This window comes from Pelobates fuscus, chromosome 13 (assembly GCF_036172605.1).
Source record: "Pelobates fuscus isolate aPelFus1 chromosome 13, aPelFus1.pri, whole genome shotgun sequence".
Taxonomy (NCBI): Eukaryota; Metazoa; Chordata; class Amphibia; order Anura; family Pelobatidae; genus Pelobates; species Pelobates fuscus.
Genome location: NC_086329.1, coordinates 35,657,705 through 35,677,030, shown reverse-complemented (window position 1 = coordinate 35,677,030; position 19,326 = coordinate 35,657,705). Strand labels below are relative to the sequence as shown.

Below are 19,326 nucleotides of genomic sequence, written 5' to 3'. Positions count from 1 at the left end.
GGCATCAGGGTCAGGTCGTTTACCTAGGGAAGAGATAACAGCAGGATGCACTATGGGAAGAAGGCACGATGGCGGAGAAAGTGTTATGCTCTGGGCAATGTTCTGCTGGGAAACATTGGTTCCTGACATTTATATGGATGTTACTTTGACACGTACCACCAACCTAGATATTGTAGCAGACCCTTGATGGCAAAGGTGTTTCCTGATGGCAGTGGCCTCTTTCAGCAGGACAATGCACACTGCAAAAAATGTTGAGGAATAGTTTGAGGAACATGACCAAGAATTCAAGGTGTTGCCCTGGCCTCCTAATTCCCCCAGCTCTCAATCCTATTGAGCATCTGTGGAATGCGCCGATACAACAAATCTGATGTATGGAGACTTAAAGGATCTGTTGCTAATGTCTTGGTGCCAGATACCACAGGACATATTCAGAGGTCTTGTGGAGTCCATGCCTCGACACATCAAAGCTGTTCTAGCAGCACGAAGGGAACTTACACAACATTAGACATGTGGTTTTAATGTGGTGACTGATTAGTGTGTGTATGTGTCTGTGTGTGTATGTATATGCATATATATGTGTATGTGTGTTATTGTTGTATGTAACTTTTGCTTTGTGCCCAATGAAAGCTAGTCAGTGTGTAAATTTTGGTATTGTTATGTTACATTACAAGCTTATAAGTGGAGTTCAGGTAGGCAGCACCATTGTGAACATTTTTATTTGAATTACTGAACCACAAAAAACCCAACCAGTTTTGACATTTAAGATGCATAGTTTTCCTTTTTTAATGAACGAAATAACTCTTGGTCAGGCATGTGCATATCTTCTGTATGTGTACTGTCTAACAGATAACTATGAGAGTGACAATGGACTGCATATTTGAAGTTCCACTGTCCGTTTTATTCAATATATTTATAGATCTGTATAGTTGGTGGAGTTTGTTGTTTGTTGTTCCTTCTCCACCCCACCACCCTGAATCCCCCCCCCCCCCCCACTAAAAAAGAAATTCAGCTATTTTAGCTTCAAATTTGGTATTTTACTTTCATTCTTTAATATTCAGAGATTAATGAACCATTCTGTTAGTCTTTATTATTTTGGGTTCTTTACTTGTGATATTTAAAGCGGCACTGTCGCTTATGTGACCTTTTCTAGTTTTTTTTTTTTGCTCTCCGGCTGCTATCTTCAGCTCATGGCAGGTGACGCCACCAGGAGCCATGTCATCCTTGTATTCTTGTCCATGTGTAGAGAGACACCAACCACTAATGCTCCCTCCATAGATCTTATTGTGTATGCGCAGCAAGATACAAAAATGCCATACATATTTCTTGTGCATTGTAGTAGATGATTTCTTTTCCCATCAAAATTTGCAAGTGACGACCATATTTTGCCAATAGACCCTCAATCATATTTCTGTGGAATTCCAATGTAATATTTATGAGTTTTTATTAGTAGTTCTTTGATGCTCAGATATAGTGCTGCGCTACTGATGAATCATAAAGGCTGGTCTAACCAGCTTTAATTAGGGCAAACCGGTATAAGATTGTGGAGGGTGTGTGAATATAGGTGTATTATATTTGCAAACAAATTGTGCAATGGAGTCTAAATATATCTTTTCTTTAAATAAAGAAAAATAAAAATTCATTCTCGGTAATTGACATGTTAAAAGTATGTTAACTCTGAGATCAGAATTTCTTTTGTAACCAGAGATCTGCTTTGCTTACCAGGAAAATAAAACAAATCTGCACTCCCTACCTACCAGCATTTGAAAGTCCCAATCTGAGATGAAGGAATGAGGCTTTTGCTCTAAAAGAGACTTGTCTGCATAGTGCATACTGATACGGACAAATGTTTAGACAACTGCACACACGCAAAATGCTTGTTACATGTTCTAATATGGGCTTAGAAAGGAACATATAGGGGTTTATTTACAAAACAGGAAATTGTAGTGGATCGAGAATCGCACCGCAAATTTTAGTCTGCCGAGTTGTTGAATTTTCCCAAATCGTTCCACTTGGACGAAGTTTTGTAATTTCCAGTTCACTACTGTTAGGTTTGATCGTGCTGTATTCTGGGAGTTATTCAGCTATTTTGTTACACGTATTTTCTTCTGGGCGATTTATGCACAACAGTAAGTTACATGACCTCTTTTGAAATTAAAGGGGCACAATTTGAAGGAATTGACCTCCCTCCATTTTAATAAACCATATAGGCAATGCATTCAAAATGAGCAATAACAACAAATAAGGCTCCCACAATGGTAGCATTTGTTCAGGCAAGCGCCTTTCAGGGTTAACTCCTCCTCTAGTGGCTGTCTACCAGACAGCCAGTAGAAGGACATCCAAAGTGTTAGGCGTCTTTTGGTCGCCTAACTGATGCTGGACATCCTCACAGTGTACATGAGGAGTTCTATGTCACCGAATACCCATAGGAAAGCATTGTATAATGCTTTCCTATGGGGAAATTCTAATGTGAGCGCGGCCATTGCCACGCATGCGCATTAGGTCTCCCCACAGGTTGACGTCCCATGTTACATGAAGAGTAACACCCACAGAGCTCAGGACAGAGGAAGAACGAAGGTAAGGCGAGTAGATCTCAATATTTTACATTGAATACACCGTGCATTTCTACGATATATCATGCATTCACTGAATTTGGGGGGCATTTAGCCATAGCTAGAATTTTAATGACATGCTCACTTTAATGACAGGGGTCTGTGATTTCTTTACACAGAGATCTGAAAACATTAAATAACTAAATCTTCCCTGTCACACACCTGGCAGCTCTGGGCTGTGCTTACCTGTTCGTGTGACATTGCGCAGTGGTGAGCGTTTTTAAAACGCGGCATACAATGTGCAAGTGAGCTGGAGCCAAGTCCAGTGTGCTTATTAAAACCATCATTCATGAGCAGCGTCTGGTAAGGTGCGGTTTATTTTTTCTTCCTTTTGGCTGTTTAACATTTCATTTCTCTTTGGCACTTTTGGACATTGGAATTAAATAAACAGCCCCCTTTGTGTTTATTGGTGTTATCGCCATGTAAAGATTTAATACTGGATTTTGCCGTTTAAATGGTTAAAGCTCGCAGGCCTGGAAGTAGCACTAAAATAAGCATGCTGGGTTATCCATATGAATATTATTCAATCGATCTCTGAAAGTCTTAACTGCATAATGTTGGCATCCCATAGACTGTAAGCTTGTTTGAGCAGGGTCCTCTTCAACCTATCGTTCCTGTAAGTGTTCTTGTAATTGTCCTATTTATAGTTAAATCCCCCTCTCATAATATTGTAAAGCTCTATGTAATCTATTGGCGCCATATAAATGGCATTAATAATAATTAACAAGTGCCAGGGTGGTGCGTTGCAGATCTTGTCTGCACAAAAGCAAAATTAATTTGTTTTAGTAATTGGAAATTTTCCACTGGCTTTCCCACAATCTAGGTTTGCATACCTCCCAACTGTTTTGGATGTGGCAGGACAGTTTTGATGAGGGATTCCTGATAGTGCCATGGATATCCATCTCAAGTGTCCTACATCTGGGGCCGCAGTGAGAAATGCCCGCACTGTCTGCAGATATTCAGTAGCACTGTGCACTTGGGTGTTGTGGAGAGAGCCTTAATTTGATCCCATCAATCTCTATTGCTTTCTGACCTCCTATCATCCAGATTTCATGCTTCCTAATGTTGGGAGGTGTCATGCCACAACTAATGCAGAACACGGCAGATCAAAATTCAGTAATGGCATGTTCTCCATGAGTTTAACTAGACCTTGCAGGGAGAGTTCTGTTTTTTTGTGTTAAGTTTAAAGAGACCTTCAGTGCCAAATGCTTCATCTTTGTAAATAAACAGTATTTAAAGGTATTCTCTAAGCAAAATAAGAGGCAATACTGCCCTGAGTCTGGGTACCTTCCCCATTTTTTCTGTAAATCTTTTTGGTACCAGTTTGACAAAAACATGGCTTTCTCCAACACCCAGAACTACCTCTCGTTAGCCAAAGTGAGAGGATAAGAGCACTCTATGGCGGCATAGCCCGGCATCCTCAGTCCATTTTTTGTAAACTCCTCTTAAAGTATTTGATAGTGTCGGAGTGATTCTGTGTGTGTGTGAGGGTTTCAAGGAGTAACGGAAGGATCTGCTTTTTTAATGGGGCCATTGGGGGTATGCCAGAGGCCGGACTCCGGACTGCATGTTGGCTGTTTGTTTATTTATTTTGTATTTTTAAAAACAGGGGCAGGGGTTTAGTAGATGCGGGGGGGCAGGGGTTTAGTAGACGAGGGGGGGCTAGGATTTAGTAGACGAGCGGGGGGGGGGGGAGGGACTGGGATATAGTAGACGGGGTGGGGGGCTGGAGTTTAGTAGACGAGGGGGGGGGCTGGGGTTTAGTAGAGGGGGTGAAAATGTTTTTTTTTTGCAGCTCACATAAACTTAAACCTTGTTTATTTGGCCCTTGCTAGGCTTTGAGTTTGACATGCTTGGCTTAATGTCCTTTTAAACCTTATAGCTTTCCATTGATGTGTTATTTATGTAGAAAGCTTAAATCAGTGCTCCATCACCCTGCAGGACTCTGTGTGCTCACTTCAACATTGTTCAGTACTTGTTCGTTCCTCGTGTTCTCACAAACTGTCTTAAAATACCCAAGCAATAATTGTCGGATTTTAGCATCTTGGCTGTGAGCTTGATGCAGCTTTGTTTTTGGCGAAGAGTCACTTTGTTTACATGAACAATATTTACAACAAGAAAATAAAAATAGAGCTAAACACTAATAATATGTTGACACATGGTTTTATAAACAGACTGTGCCCATTGTACCATGAACTTGACCTCAAATGCAAACTGAGTTGCAATGAAGAGTGAGTTGTTTGTATTTCAGGCTGAGTGATGATGTCATAACCGAGACTGGCTTCCAGTTTTAACCCTTTAAAGACAACTTGGTGGAACAAGAAAAATCGTTATATCTTTTTAAGAATACAAATTATTTTAACAGATTCTTACTGGATTTAGTGATTTTCTAAACACTCAATCCAAGCACTGATTTTCCAATTTTAATTATAAAACAAAAAATTCTAATTTCTACAAAGGACACTAAGGATGGACTTCATTACCCACCACATTTTTTGCTTTTATTGAATCCTTTACAGAGGGAATTAGGCAGGAGATCAGAGTACAGACAACTAAATCCACTGGATCGTAAGCTCTAGGGACTAGTCTGCCGTCCATATGGACACTCACACATTCTGGAGATTCCGTTTTCACACAGTACAATGAGGCGCTACTCACCTTTGTATACTGCTTTCTGCAGCCATAGGTTTTTCCAGCCAGTGTTGTTGTTTACCCAATAGCACGTTCCTTAGTTTTCTGTATTTCTTGTTATTTCACGGGCTTGTTTTAATCTGTATCCTATCTTGTAGAATCCCTGACGAGGCCAGTCTCCTCATTATTGTGTCTGTCGAACCCTTGACCTGGACTTGAGATTCGACTAATCAAGTTCTTTCATTTGCCTTAATTTCGGCTTAATACTCGATAGCAAACTGAAGTCCTCCCAACGTTTCTTTGAATTATTTTCAGTTCATTAGCCAAAAATATGAGTGTATGAGAACACTGAGATTGAAACAGATAAAATAGCTCTTCCTTTGGTGCATCCACACTCAGATCTACAGGTTTTAGTACCCTTCTGCTATTACAGAGAGAACCATTGGACTGGTCCATGAGAGATTCAGCAACCCCAGACAGTTGTTGTGGCCATCTTTTGGACCTTGTCAGTGAGTTGTAGGTGATACCCCCCTCTCCGCCCCAGACACTGTGAGAGAGGGGTACACATATGGGTTAACCTATTGAAATTTGAGGACCCTAGTTATATGCAAATTAGCTCAAAACGAGATGAGAACAATGAGAATGGACAAGCGTTCCGAGCTGGCTAATGTCATGCATAGTGTCCCATTCATTGGCGGATACTCTCAGCCAATGCTTGGCTGCTGAATTGGCTTCTGCAGAAGCTAAAAGCACGTCACCTGAGGGCAAAGAAGCTTCGAAGCCCAGTGGGGACCCAGGTAAGAGGTTTACCCCATTTCCGGGTTACTGGGCCAGGGTACTTATTTCACTCTACCCAGTACATTGAGCAGTAGTGGTTATGAGACTTCATTTCATGCAATGTAAATCTTAAAAACAAAAGGCTAAATCACATTTAAAAAAAAATTGAAATAAAAAGCATAACACATAGCTAAGTTACTTGTGCAAAAACATCACTGAGAATCAAAATGTATCGGGGTTTACTTCTCAAACCTGAATTGTAAAAGTAACCGTAACTTTTAGTTCTCAATAATTCTATAATTATCAGGCTTATTCACTTAAGAGAGCATTTTAAGTGAATTTCAAATTTAAGCCCAAAGTATTTATTTATTTATTATTGCAATTTATATAGCGCCAACAGATTCCGTAGCGCTTTACAATATTATGAGAGGGGATTTAACTATAAATAGGACAATTACAAATAAACTTACAGGAACAATAGGTTGAAGAGGACCCTGCTCGATCGAGCTTACATTTTATTAAAGTAGCCAAACTGGAAACAAAGGCGACCTTGGAGAGTAAATGTAGTCTTTTTTATTTTATTTATTGTGTTATTTAAGATTGAAGCCTCCTTATAATGTATACATTTTATGCATAGGAATTCATTTGCAGCCAGACTATCCTGGGGATTTTTACATAGAACCCTGGATAGGATGTGTATATAGAGCTGGTAATTTGACTGTGGTTAATGAGCTGCTGTGCTCAGGGCCCCAGTGATAAACTCCTGAACCTAACTTCTGTATCAAGTTGTTAAATGTACATTATTCACTTTTAATGTAACATTATTTCAGGAGACGGCATATTGACTTAATTTATACATTTTATCTCTGATTGGCCTCAGGTAACATTGTTCTATAAATGTATAAAGTGTATACCTGTGAGGTATGTCATCAGGACGGGTAGCCGGCCTATGGCGACCTACATAATGGGCGGTCCTGCCGGATACGGGCAGGATAGCCCACTGAAAAGGCATCTTAGTCTGGTGTAAAGCAGAGAGATGCGCTTGTTCGATTACCAGTGGTAGAGTTCCTCTGTGAAAGTGACACACCAGGGAACAAAATCGGACGGTGGGACAGGACCCAGAAATTGGGACTGTTGGGAGGCCTGTCATGGTGATATGTGATATACATTTCACTGGTTAGTGATTTGTAGTGAATTGAAAATGGAGTGGCAAAATTTAGGCCAAAATAACTATATACTACATTTTAGTCTGATTTTTTTATTTTAATGTATAATTATTATTATTTTTTTTATTTTTTTGTGATATACGTGTGTTAGAAAGCAAATGGGAATAAGATTGAGAATCCCAGTATTGCACTGTAAAAAAAACAATACAGGCAGTAATAGATTGTTGTTGTTTTTTTTCTCTTCGATATAGATGTTTGCATAGTTAGCATTTTTAAATATGTTCTTTCTAGATTCAACATTAACATGAGTTTTATTGTTTAGCAAAATTAATTTTAAAAAATGAGATATATATATTTTGCCTAGGTGAGGTGTTTTTAAATAAAACTATTACAATCTGTGAGATTTGAAATCATTGTTTAGTGAATAAGCGAGTGCGCTGGATTCTGTATTTTGTATGATATATAAAAAACAATCAAGCAATGGATATTTTTGTATTTTTTTTTCTTCTCCGTTTACAGAACTGTCACATATGGGATTTTTTTGCACAACAAGTAACTTTGCTATGTGTTATGCTTTTTATTTTACTTTTTAAAATTTGATTTGGCCTTTGTTTTAAAATTTACATTGCATGCCATTAAGGAATTAAATCACTTTGTCTCTGTTTATGCTGCCCTAGTCACACCTTCCCTGACTGTGACTCACACAACCTGTATGAAGGAAATTGGTTTTACTTTCAATCAGATGTAACTTACTTTAAAGTTCAATTTACAGAGATAAAAACTTTTAAACACTTATAGAAGGCTCCTGCAGGGTCTAGCAAGTTAATAACGGAGCAGGAGATAAGAAATTCTAAATTAAACAGAGTTTGCCATAAAAGTGTAAACATTAGATGACTATTTACAGGAAGTGTTAAGGAAGGCTGTGTAAGTCTCATGCGGAGAGGTGTGCATAGGGCTGCATAAACAAAGTGATTTAACTCCTAAATGGCAGATAATTGAGCAGTAAGATTAAAGTGGCGTGATCTTTACACCAAAACTGATTAATCTAAAGTTGTTTTAGTGACTATAGTGTCCCTTTAATCCCTTAAGGACCAAACTTCTGGAATAAAAGGGAATCATGACATGTCACACATGTCACACATGTCGTGTGTCCTTAAGGGGTTAACCTTTTGGCCTTTAACATAAACATATCACATACAATATAGAAGGTGCACTTAGATGATCTTAAACAATGTTGAGTGTATATTTGTCTGCACATTTTTTTGGCAAATTAACCTTTACAATATCCAGCCCCATTACGTTTACAGTGGAATCTGTTGTAGAATGCAGAATTGGTGATGGAAGCCGATTGTAAGAAATGACTGTTAATGCATGTTTCCATAATTGTAGATCTGTTTGGGGTCGGGAATGGAATGTCGGTTTATGGCTTTATTAAGCATCAATATTAAGTATTTGCTCCTGGAAGGTATTTGGTGCCTGCAGTAAGTGAATTCTCTGTCTGAGCTCAGCTCAGTCACTAATCCAGGAATCCTGCAGGCATACTGACTGACAGAGGGAGGTAAATGAGGGTCAGACAAGGCATCCTCCATAAATCCAGGATTGTGAGGAATTTAAGCAGAAGGATAAAGATTAGTAGATAAAAGACTGAATGATAAAAAAAATTGGAGACTTGTGTTTTCTGAATAAACTGATCTGCAGTGCGTTTTACGTCGTCCTGCAAAGAGGTCAGAAAGAATACTATCCTCAGTCCTTCTCTCAATGTAATTTTAAGGGTAAAATGAAAATCTGAATAAAACCACATTCTGGAGAAGGCATACACGAAAATGTGTGAATTTAAAAAATGGAATGGATGCGTACTTATTGACTGGTACGCAATGGTTGTGCTGTGATCCCCAGTTTTGCTCCAACCATTTACGCCTTGTAATACAATTCTGGGTGATGGCACCACAGCCTACCAGCACCATAACTGCTACAACTGGCTGTAGTGGTTATGGTGCATAGACTGCCCCTTTAACACTTCACTAATGCTGCCTTTGTTAAAGTGACTCTCTCACCCCCTCCTCCAAAATATGTATTTTATAAAGAAAGAATCTTTATGAGATACTAACATTGACCGTGTTAAAATTGTACAAAAAAAAAAAAAATCCAACTTGGTTATAAGATATGCTGAGATAACGTAGAGACTACTTTTTCCTCCATGCTACCTTTTAGTCAAGCTTGTCATTTCCCCCAACCTTCACCAGTAATTGTTGTAAGTGGGGAAAAAAACGCCTTTTCTATTGAGAATCCCTCTGTATTGCGGGATCCTCCATAGACCTCAGTGCTGTACTCTCGCGCATGCACATGGTTAAAGCACTGACATTAGCTCCTGTCAGCTGAAGCACCAAAAGCTGAAGAGAATAGCAGCACCCATGAGAGACAGGTTTACGAAAGTAAAACCTTCTTACCCCTGTCCCCCATGGCCAGTAGCCCTTGATTAGCAATGTCACCATCAGGCGTCTTTGCAAACTATGCAGATTTGTAGCAAACTGGAAACCCATGTGCAAAATCCATGCAGTAAGTGCCGATTTGAAAAAAAAATCTCCAGCTCGACAATATTGACAGCTTGGGTATATTGTCTTGAATGTCTCAATGTGGTTTTAAATTCACTGCAGTTCATACAGTTATGGCCTAAGTGAATAAACCCATGCTTTTTTACCTGCCATCAAATTTAGCCGAAATTAAATTAAACCGCAGCTGTAACCTTCCACCCCCTCATCCGTTTCCAATTGCACCTGCCAGTAAAAGACTCCTCCTTTATAAAACATGTAATTCAAACTTATCAAGGATGCCCTGGGCATGTGCTGGTTGCACGAACAAGTCTCTTACGAGATTAAATTCAGTCACTTTAAAAAAAATGTTTCGGGGTATTCAGTAGCTCATGGGGGCGTAGAGTGCAAAGTCCATTCTTCTACTAGCAGAATAAAGGTACATTATTTTTTGTTACTTTTTCATTACAACATTATTTCATTATATTATGTTTTACATAGGGTTAAACCGATCGCATGCCTGTATTCATGATGCTGTAGAGAATATTGCATTATCCTTTCTTGGCCAGACAAAGCTTGGTAGAGTGTTTTACTGGTTCTCCAGTATACGTGTTCGGAGACTATCTGTAGGGGTTAGATCTGTTGCTGTGATGCAACACAGGGTACACCTCCGTGTGACCAATTTCTTTAACACACGAGCTGTAATAACGCTGTACTCTGATGACCACAGCACCATTACAGGGTCACTAATGACTCTCAGCATTTATCTTGTTGTGTTTTTGATGACGACTCCGACACGAAAGTAGTAAAGCGTTCAAGGGTTAATCACCAAACTGTGAATTGTAAATTTTAGGCAGTATTAAAAAGATATATGAGCATCACATTTAAACTCCTTGTTTTTGTGTTCTTACATGAAGGAGTATATTGTAGACTCACATCTTTGAGTACCTGCTGTGTCCCTATTAATATGCAACATAATAGTTTTAGATATGTGAGGCTTGTTTACCAAAGACATAATTGGTCAAAATGCAGGTCTTTGAATTCTCACTTCGGGTAATTTACTAATTATACTTTGTCCAGTTCTCCAGCATGTTTAGCCTCTGGGGCCCTGCTTCAACTCCATCAACCGATAAATTTCCTTGTAGTTCTGCTGCAAGAATGAATCTCTTCTTGACCTCAATTGCTTTGCTGTGTAAATTAACGTTCAGTCTTCTGCCGTCAGAACACCGTGCTTTAACTCCTAGGCTGCTTGGTACCCTTGGCTGAGAAGGATGCCACAGAGTTTCCCATGACACTGAGACAATTCTAGCCTTCTACTCCGTCCATGGAGAGGTCTCCTTAAAACAAATGCTGGGATGATGCTGTTGGGAAATAAAAGCAGAACTGTCCATTCTTTGTAGATATACACGTGGCTGCTCCTGAAAAGTAATTTTACTTCTAATGGTTTGAGGGTATTCTGTGCAAATATATTTAAAGAAAAAATAATCATTAACAATGAAAAAATAACAGCAGTCTGAGTCTTCTATCTTCCTGTCCCTCACGTAATAGGGTCATAGCCTAAATTATTACATAATTCTATTTGCATTATGAAAATCCAACATTTAAAATCTTTTTTTTGTAATTTTTAGCATTATTGATATATCCAGGGATTTTTCCTCAATTCCCTGGCTCTAGCACAGATTAAAAGCTTGGATTTAATTAATCTTTTTTCAATCTGTTTAATTTTCTACATTATATGATTAAATTAATTTAAACTTGCATTACAATATTCAAAAAGATTATTGTTCTCCCTCTATATTAACTGCTCTTCTTATCATAGCACATCAAAGACCCCTGGGAGTGGTCTTTTTACATTTTTAGATATTTTTCTCGAGTAGTGAGTTCCCTCTTGACTTTTCTAGTTTTTATTTTTATTTTTTTCCCTTACGTTCTCTAACAGTATATTGTTAAATATTTAGAAAATGGAAATGGCTACTCCAGGCTGTTCTAACCAACAGATCATGTTCTCCCCGATCATTTCCACTCTTTATCGTCTTTCCTCCTCATCCACTTCCAGTTTGCACTCCAAACAAATGCTTCATAGAGAAGCATTTTGGATCTTGTACGCATGCCCAGCACAAATCTGCTAAGTCCTCTTTCGATAGAGAAGCTTTAAATCTATTGCATCTCTATCAAAAGCGGTGAATGTTACTCTGCACATACACTTGTGTGAGTTCAGGAGCGGTGAGATGAGCGGAGTGACGACTCCTCTAGTCACTGCAGCCCATGCACAAGCCAGTTAAATTTAGTAATGGGAACGAGGGAGGAAGGACGGCTGAACACAAAGTTAGGGGAGGACAGAGGAGAGGAAGGAACAGAGAGAGGGGAGGATTCTCATTGCAGTTGACAGATGTCATTTTTGCACATGACCAACAATAGGCAACTAAACAAAAGCGCAGATTACTCTGTATAGCTGAAACGCTGCATTTACAGATTGCTTAACGTTTGTGGTACTATTCTCAAATATGTCTGGAATAGAATTGGGATTATAACTTGTCCCAACCACTGCCTTTGAAGCAGATAGTCTAAATATAAAAAACTTGCCACCTTAATGAAGTATGAGCCATCCCTACCAAATTAGGACAGGAAGAGTTGCCACCATGGAAGTGTTTAGGGGTTTCCTTTAGCAGACTTTAGTGACGTGACTCTGTTGGGCATTATCGTTTCAAGATTAGATAACTGGTTAACTGTTTTTTCGTAGTCAAGTTTTCTTAGCGAAGTCTCTGTTGAGAGAAGCAGCAGCGCTCTGGCTATTGGCCTAGTGGAAACATTTGCAAGAACCTAGACATTTGAACACTATGGTCGTTATGTTTGGTCCCCATGGCATGAATGGCTTATTCTGTAGATGTCCAAGTTCATCTTTGGCCCTTTCTTCAGCTGGGTCACCTTATTGAAAGGTCCATCTGACTTACGGGCCTCAGGCAGCCTTTGACCATGTGATGGTTGATCATTTTGATCTGTATGTGAAAAGTATGTCTGACAATTTCACTGGCACCTTCCTAAAGGGAGGCACGAGTTCCAGGCCACATTTAGGACAAAGTATAGCAACCCTACTTGTCTAGGTGCTCTTGATCACACATCTGTAGAGTTCCTTCAGGATACTGTATCTATTAGAAAGACTTGGCAAAACTTGTCTGCCAGAGTCCTGATTAAAAGGTCTGCTCAATGTATATAACAAGACTGACCAGGACAAACAGAGTGGAGAACCTTACCCATGATCTTATAAATGTCAATTTTTTTTTCCGAGTGGCCAACAAAGATGATATTTTTTTTTATTAATAATTTATAAAACGCCAATGAATTCCGAAGCATTGTGTAGTATAATATTTAGTTATAAGCAAATGCATAAAGCTTTGATCTTCCTTTGATACATTGATTCAAACATTACAAAGCATTGATTAATTTATTTTCATTTTACCTCCTAGTTTGTTTCTTGTATGTGGATGATTTTCTTTTTATAAATAGTTAGATTAGAATAACTATATTGTTTATATGTCCCAGTAATCTACTAATCTGTGTTTTAAGGTTATTGTATTGTTTATTTTTTTCTTTCTGGGAGTGCTGTGAAGGATTGCGATTACAGTCACTCCGGAGCCGTGGTGTTTAGAATTTGCTTGAAGTGGACGGAATGTTGTTGTGTGTGTGTGTGTGTGTGGGGTACATTGGTGTCTGTAAGAGATCTCAAAGTAAATTAAAATGTCAACTACAATAAACATTGACTGACAGACATAACAAATCATATAAACGTTGTGAAAAGGAAATTCTGGAGAAATCAAATGATTTTGGAAACGAAAATTTAAGGAACTGGATCAGAATTGTTAACCTTTAAGCATACTAAGCATTTTTTTCTGGTTTATTCAAATTTGTGCCTGTAATTTGCAATTCCATTTTCTGTTCTACATAATCCGTTCTTTTTCCTGTAATTGCTCCTGTAACTTTATTTCTTTTGGTGTGTGGAAATGATCATTTTAAAAGATAAATGGCTATAGCTTTCCATAAAATAAGGGTCTCTTTGTGCAGCAATACAAATGTACAAAACAATGTACTTCTGAGCAATATTTATCGATACGCCCATGACCCATGACAACATGCGAGTGAACACTGAGGCCAATCAGCAAAAGGGTCTGTGTATAAATTGCAGATAAATAAATGATTAGTGCCATGATATATGCAACTAGCGTCCAGCTGCCATTACCTAAACCTGCCTTTGCTTTGTTTAACTTGATGAGCTGAATGGGAGTTTGTTTAAAGGAACACTATAGTCACCTAGATTACTTTAGCTAAATAAAGCAGTTTTAGTGCATAGATCATTCCCCTGCAATTTCACTGCTCAATTCACTGTCATTTAGGAGTTAAATCACTGTGTTTCTGTTTATACAGCCCTAGACACACCTCCCCTGGCTATGATTGACAGAGCCTGCATGAAAACAAAAACTGGTTTCACTTTCAAACAGATGTAATTTACCTTAAATAATTGTATCTCAATCTCTAAATTGAACTTGAATCACATACAGGAGGCTCTTGCAGGGTCTAGCAAGCTATTAACATAGTAGGGGATAAGAAAATCTTAATTAAACAGAACTTGCAATAAAGAAAGCCTAAATAGGGCTCTCTTTACAGGAAGTGTTTATGGAAGGCTGTGCAAGTCACATGCAGGGAGGTGTGACTAGGGTTCATAAACAAAGGGATTTAACTCCTAAATGGCAGAGGATTGAGCAGTGAGGCTGCAGGGGCATGTTCTATACACCAAAACTGCTTCATTAAGCAAAAGTTGTTAAGGTGACTAGTGTCCCTTTAAAAAAAAAATTAAACATTTAGAAAATGTACAGATATTAGATCATATTTCTCTCTCTAATAAGTCACATCATGTTTGCTTCCTGCCTCCAAGCACTGAAATTAGACATGAGATTTTTTTTTTATCTTTTTTTTTTTTCCACCCTTTTCGTTCAGAAAGTAAATATTACCTACACTTTTAACAGTGAGGGCATGTATGTGAGGAGTAGGACTTTTTCCAACTCATTTTTTTTTTTTTACAGCTACGTTGTCAGCTCATTGTGGCGTATACTGAATTAGCCCCAGGTAGTGCAGATATTTCGAATTTCCCCTAAATCTCCAAGAACATACACCAGTCAAATCTTCCCTTTCTATGTTGCTTTACAATTTGTGTAATTATTAAATGGAATGCTTGGGGCAAATGCAAAAAAAACCTAATACTTTGTGGTGTTTTTAGTTATTACTCATTTAAAGGGACACTAACCACCATAAGCACTACAGCTCATTGTGGCTGCATGACCTTATATATTATTTGTCCCGTCATGTGTTATATAAAGTATTACGCATGTATAATGCTCTGAAATGATGGAGATCACTTCCCCTTATATTTTTTCTTAATGTATTTTTTACTACAATAGATGATAAGCTTGTTATTATCTCTTCTATCTATTGTATTAACATTTACGTCCCATCCAGCCGTCGTCGTACAGCGCTGGAGAATATATTGGTGGCTCTAAACATATTTCCCAGCGGGCACCTGTATTTAGCTTTTTAATAGGCTATATATGTAACTTGTTTTTTAAACGTTGTAATTGTTCAATAGAAAAGTTTAGACCAGGGCTTAAACTGCCTATGCCGTAATGATTTATATGACTTACGACCTGAAATTTCTTATTAAAAATACGGGCAAAACACAATCTATTTAAATGAGGGGGAAAAAAAGCTGCTAGCACTATATTTATTCAATTGTCTGTTGGCTTTTGAGTGACGTTTCTTTGTTTTGGGTAACAGTTTCACTTTTCTAAAAACCCCGTATTTACGTAACATATTCTTGTCAGACTGCAGACACAAATTTAAAGTTAACTGTTGCTCGCTCTTTCGTTACATATGCTTTACGTAATGTGCGGCCATCTGAATCATATTGGCACAGAAGGGCACTTAAGAAATTGTGCTTGTGTATATTTCCCAGCTATATTGAGCTTGGGTTGCTATAAACCTTACATCCATTTATAAATACACCTATTTCTTGGTCTCGGTTTTCCGCTGCCATTTGCTGGGAAATGTTAAGACCATAAAATATTATGGTGTGATATTCCCAGTAGGCCTGTGACTGTACCTTTAATACGTGCACATGGAAAACGATTTATCAAGAACATCCTACATCACTGCAGTGTGTGGCCCTCCACGAAGTACAATGCAGTGGGATACATAGGGGTTTATCTACTAAATGGTGAGTGGTGATTCCACAATCAGCCCGCAAGCTGAAAAAAGAAATATCCAGCAAATATATAAATTTATTGCATTTCAGGTAAGGATTAATATTATAAATTCAACATATATTGAATAAGTCGATAATATATAGACCATTACTAAAGCAAAAATAAGCAATTATTACACATTAAAGGGACACGCCAGGCACCATAAGAACTTCATTGGAATTAAGTTGTTATGGTGCTAGGTGGTCCCAGGTGCTGGTTTACTGCAAGGGCATAAATTGTTACCTAACGGTTTAATCCCAAAGTCTTTTTAGTATGTGTCCGTTGACACTGACACTTCACTTAGTTTCTTTATCCGAGACTTTAACAGGAAGCCTCGAACTGGGCGCCGCTAAGAGCTTCAGCGGACACACTCATCCTATCAGTAACTTCCCATGCACAAAACAGAGAAAGTTATGTATTTTAATCCCTTTAGGGAAGCCGGGACCTCCTCACACCATGACAACGTCATTCAGATGAAGTTGTTATGGTTCCTCTAATTGAACGGTCTGGTGGATTTACGATCCATTTTTTTTTCTTTGCAAAAAAACATGGCATTATTAAAAAAAATAAAAATTTTAAGTTGTGTTTTCTAACACACTAGATATATTAGTGAACTATTGAATTATTATAGGTTAAATGCACACTCCATACTATATTCAGATGAAGTTGTTATGGTTCCCAGAGTATGCCTCTAATTGAACGGTCAGGTGGATTTACGATCCATTTTTTTTTCTTTGCAAAAAACATGGCATTATAAAAAAAATAAAAATAAAAAGTTGTGTTTTCCAACACACTAGATATAGAACTATTGAATTATTATAGGTAAAATGTACACTCCATACTATAATTAATACTCCATTTCTTTAAGGCATTATGGAGATTTTGCATTAATATATAGAAAAATAATAAGAGAAATGTGCAGGCTCTTCTCTGTGCTCTGTTAACAGCAGCAAGGAAATGACTGAACACCTTTCAGCCAGTTGGGGCTCTCCTGTACAAATAAATGGCAGTAGCATTGAGCATGCACACTTATGATGTCATGTGTTATTGCTCTCTTTGCTAATGACATAATGAGTGCGCTCCTGTGCTGCAGATTTTACTGTTTTCCTATGGAAAGCACATTTTTTAAAGGTTAGCAGCTCTGCTTGCTCTCTAATTGATGTCAGTATAATGCTACTTCGCATAGTGCAACTTACAGCATGCATCGTAAATGAACACTATAGTGTTAGGAATACAAACACACTGTAGTGCTGGAGTACCTATTTAGGAGCGATCCCCTCAGAATGAGTTTAAAAGGTATTTAACTTACCCTTTTCCATTGTGTCGGTGATTTTGCCCTGGGTGGTCCCGCCCCCATAGTGGAGATCATCAGTCTTGATGACCTCAGCCAGTTAGGTGCTTTTCCATAGGAAAGCATTGGGAAGCTAATGTACATGTACAGCGAAATGCCAATCAACATCTCCACTTAGAGATGCATGTCTATGGAGAATGTTTAGTATCGCTATGCAAAGTGAGGGGACACTAAACGAAGGCCCTACAGAAATTCCTAACCCAGGAAGTCCCTCTAGTGACTGTTTGAGTAACGGCCACTAGAGGTATTACTATGGTATTACTATGTATTACTGAAAAGGCAGTGTTTAACTTGCTATGTCTGCAGGGACAGGCCAGAGACTCCAGAACCTCTACATCAGGCTACAGTGGTCTGGTGACTATATGGTGTCCCTTTAAATATATATGCAAGCTGTCCATGTGCTTTGAGTGTCCATTTTATTATTTAAGAAATGATGGTAAAATCTGCCTGCCTGAATCATACTGAAGCATTATCCTTCTATTATAAAAAGGAGTGACTTTGCTGTTTATATTTTAATTGTGGGGAAGGAGGGTAGGGACACTTAATTTGCTTTCACTCTTGGCTATAAATTGTAAAATCAGCGGTTTTTCTCACTCTGTGTCAACGTAAACCGTGTAAATACAGTGCTCTAAGGGATCTTCACAGTTAAAAAAAGACCTGGCCGTGTGCAAAAGTCTATTTCAGTTCCAAAGTGTCAAAATGTTATTACCCTCCCAAAAAGTAAGCAGCCCTCCTGCAATCGATCACAGGGCCGTGTCATAGGTCCACATATGAACAAGGCCACTGGCTTATTTCTGTCAGGCCCAGGTAATTAGAGTGGTGCTGGTGCTCTCTGAGAGCCTGGAGTTTGTTCAGTGCAGGTTATGAATGGTTCTATTGTAAGAGTTACCTTGTGTCAACATCTGACACCATTGTTGGTCTAACAACCATGGCCAGCTTTACAGCTTATCACACAAAGTACACTATGCTTTACAGCTTGTTTGAGAAATACTGGCGTAATTCACTGTGAATTCTTGCTGGTGTGTTTTGCTTTCAGCTCATATGATTATTGAGTATGTTTATTTAAAAAAATGCTGTGACAGGCTGCAGACATGTAGCGCTCTGTCGTTAAACCAGTTTCATCTGTCACATCCTGAACAAACTGTTTTTATTTTGAATTTAAAGGAAAAGGATACACCCAATTGCTAATATAACAAGGGGATAGGGAACACGTGGTACAAATAATTTTAGGATTTGGTAGCCAGTCAAAAAAAAATAAAGTCGTAGACACGACCACCACATTTGTAGAACCCTGGTTAGAGTTGCCAGATCCACAATGTCTTCCTGGGCAAGCAAGTGTTTCTTTGTGCTGATGGGTAATTAATGAAAAGAGCTGCCCTGTAATCTGTAGAATGTAGCCGCTGCAGTAGAGCTACACCAATATCTGTGGATTTCCAACTTGACTGAACTGCTTTCTTCTGCATTTGTGTTCTACATACTGCAAGGCAACACTTTTCATGCACCACCCTGCATTATGTTGAAGTGATATTCATACAGGTAAGCAGAGTAGGGTCTGGAAACCCTGCCTAAACCATAGTTCACGGGCACTGACAAGATCTGCTCTGTTTACCAGTATCTGGAACTATAGAACTAGATGGGTATCTATATTTGAGGGCCAATGTTGCGATTATTTATTAACTTGTGTTTTCTTTAATAAACAATAGATAGCAAGTTTGATGTAAACTACGCTTTTCATATTTCTATAACTGCTGTGTTGCAATTCTTTGGCAGATAGTAATGTACTCCTGGCCAACCTTAGTAGAAGTTCAAAGCACCCTATCACAGACCAGCATCCTGTTTTTCAAGAGACATGTCGGAGTTGAGGAGGCTAGATAGAAGTACTATTAATTGATTTTAAGAGCGAAGTTGTGACAAATGTATAACTTTATGAAAACGATTACAAATCATGAAGAAAACCTTTAAAAGTGTTTTATT

At 38.4% G+C, this 19,326-nt stretch overlaps 1 protein-coding gene across 3 annotated transcripts in view; it reads left to right on the top strand.

Moving 5' to 3' along the window:
- The window catches only part of CLMN (calmin), a 100,855-nt gene that overhangs the window by 26,741 nt on the left and 54,788 nt on the right, over positions 1-19,326 (top strand). Inside the window, exon 1 of one of the 3 annotated variants that reach the window (XM_063438971.1) lies at positions 18,832-18,888. The exons of the other annotated variants lie outside the window; for them this stretch is intronic. The gene's annotated coding sequence lies outside the window, so the exon portion shown is untranslated. Of the gene's footprint in view, positions 1-18,831; positions 18,889-19,326 lie in introns of those variants that run through there. 3 annotated transcript variants of the gene reach the window in all.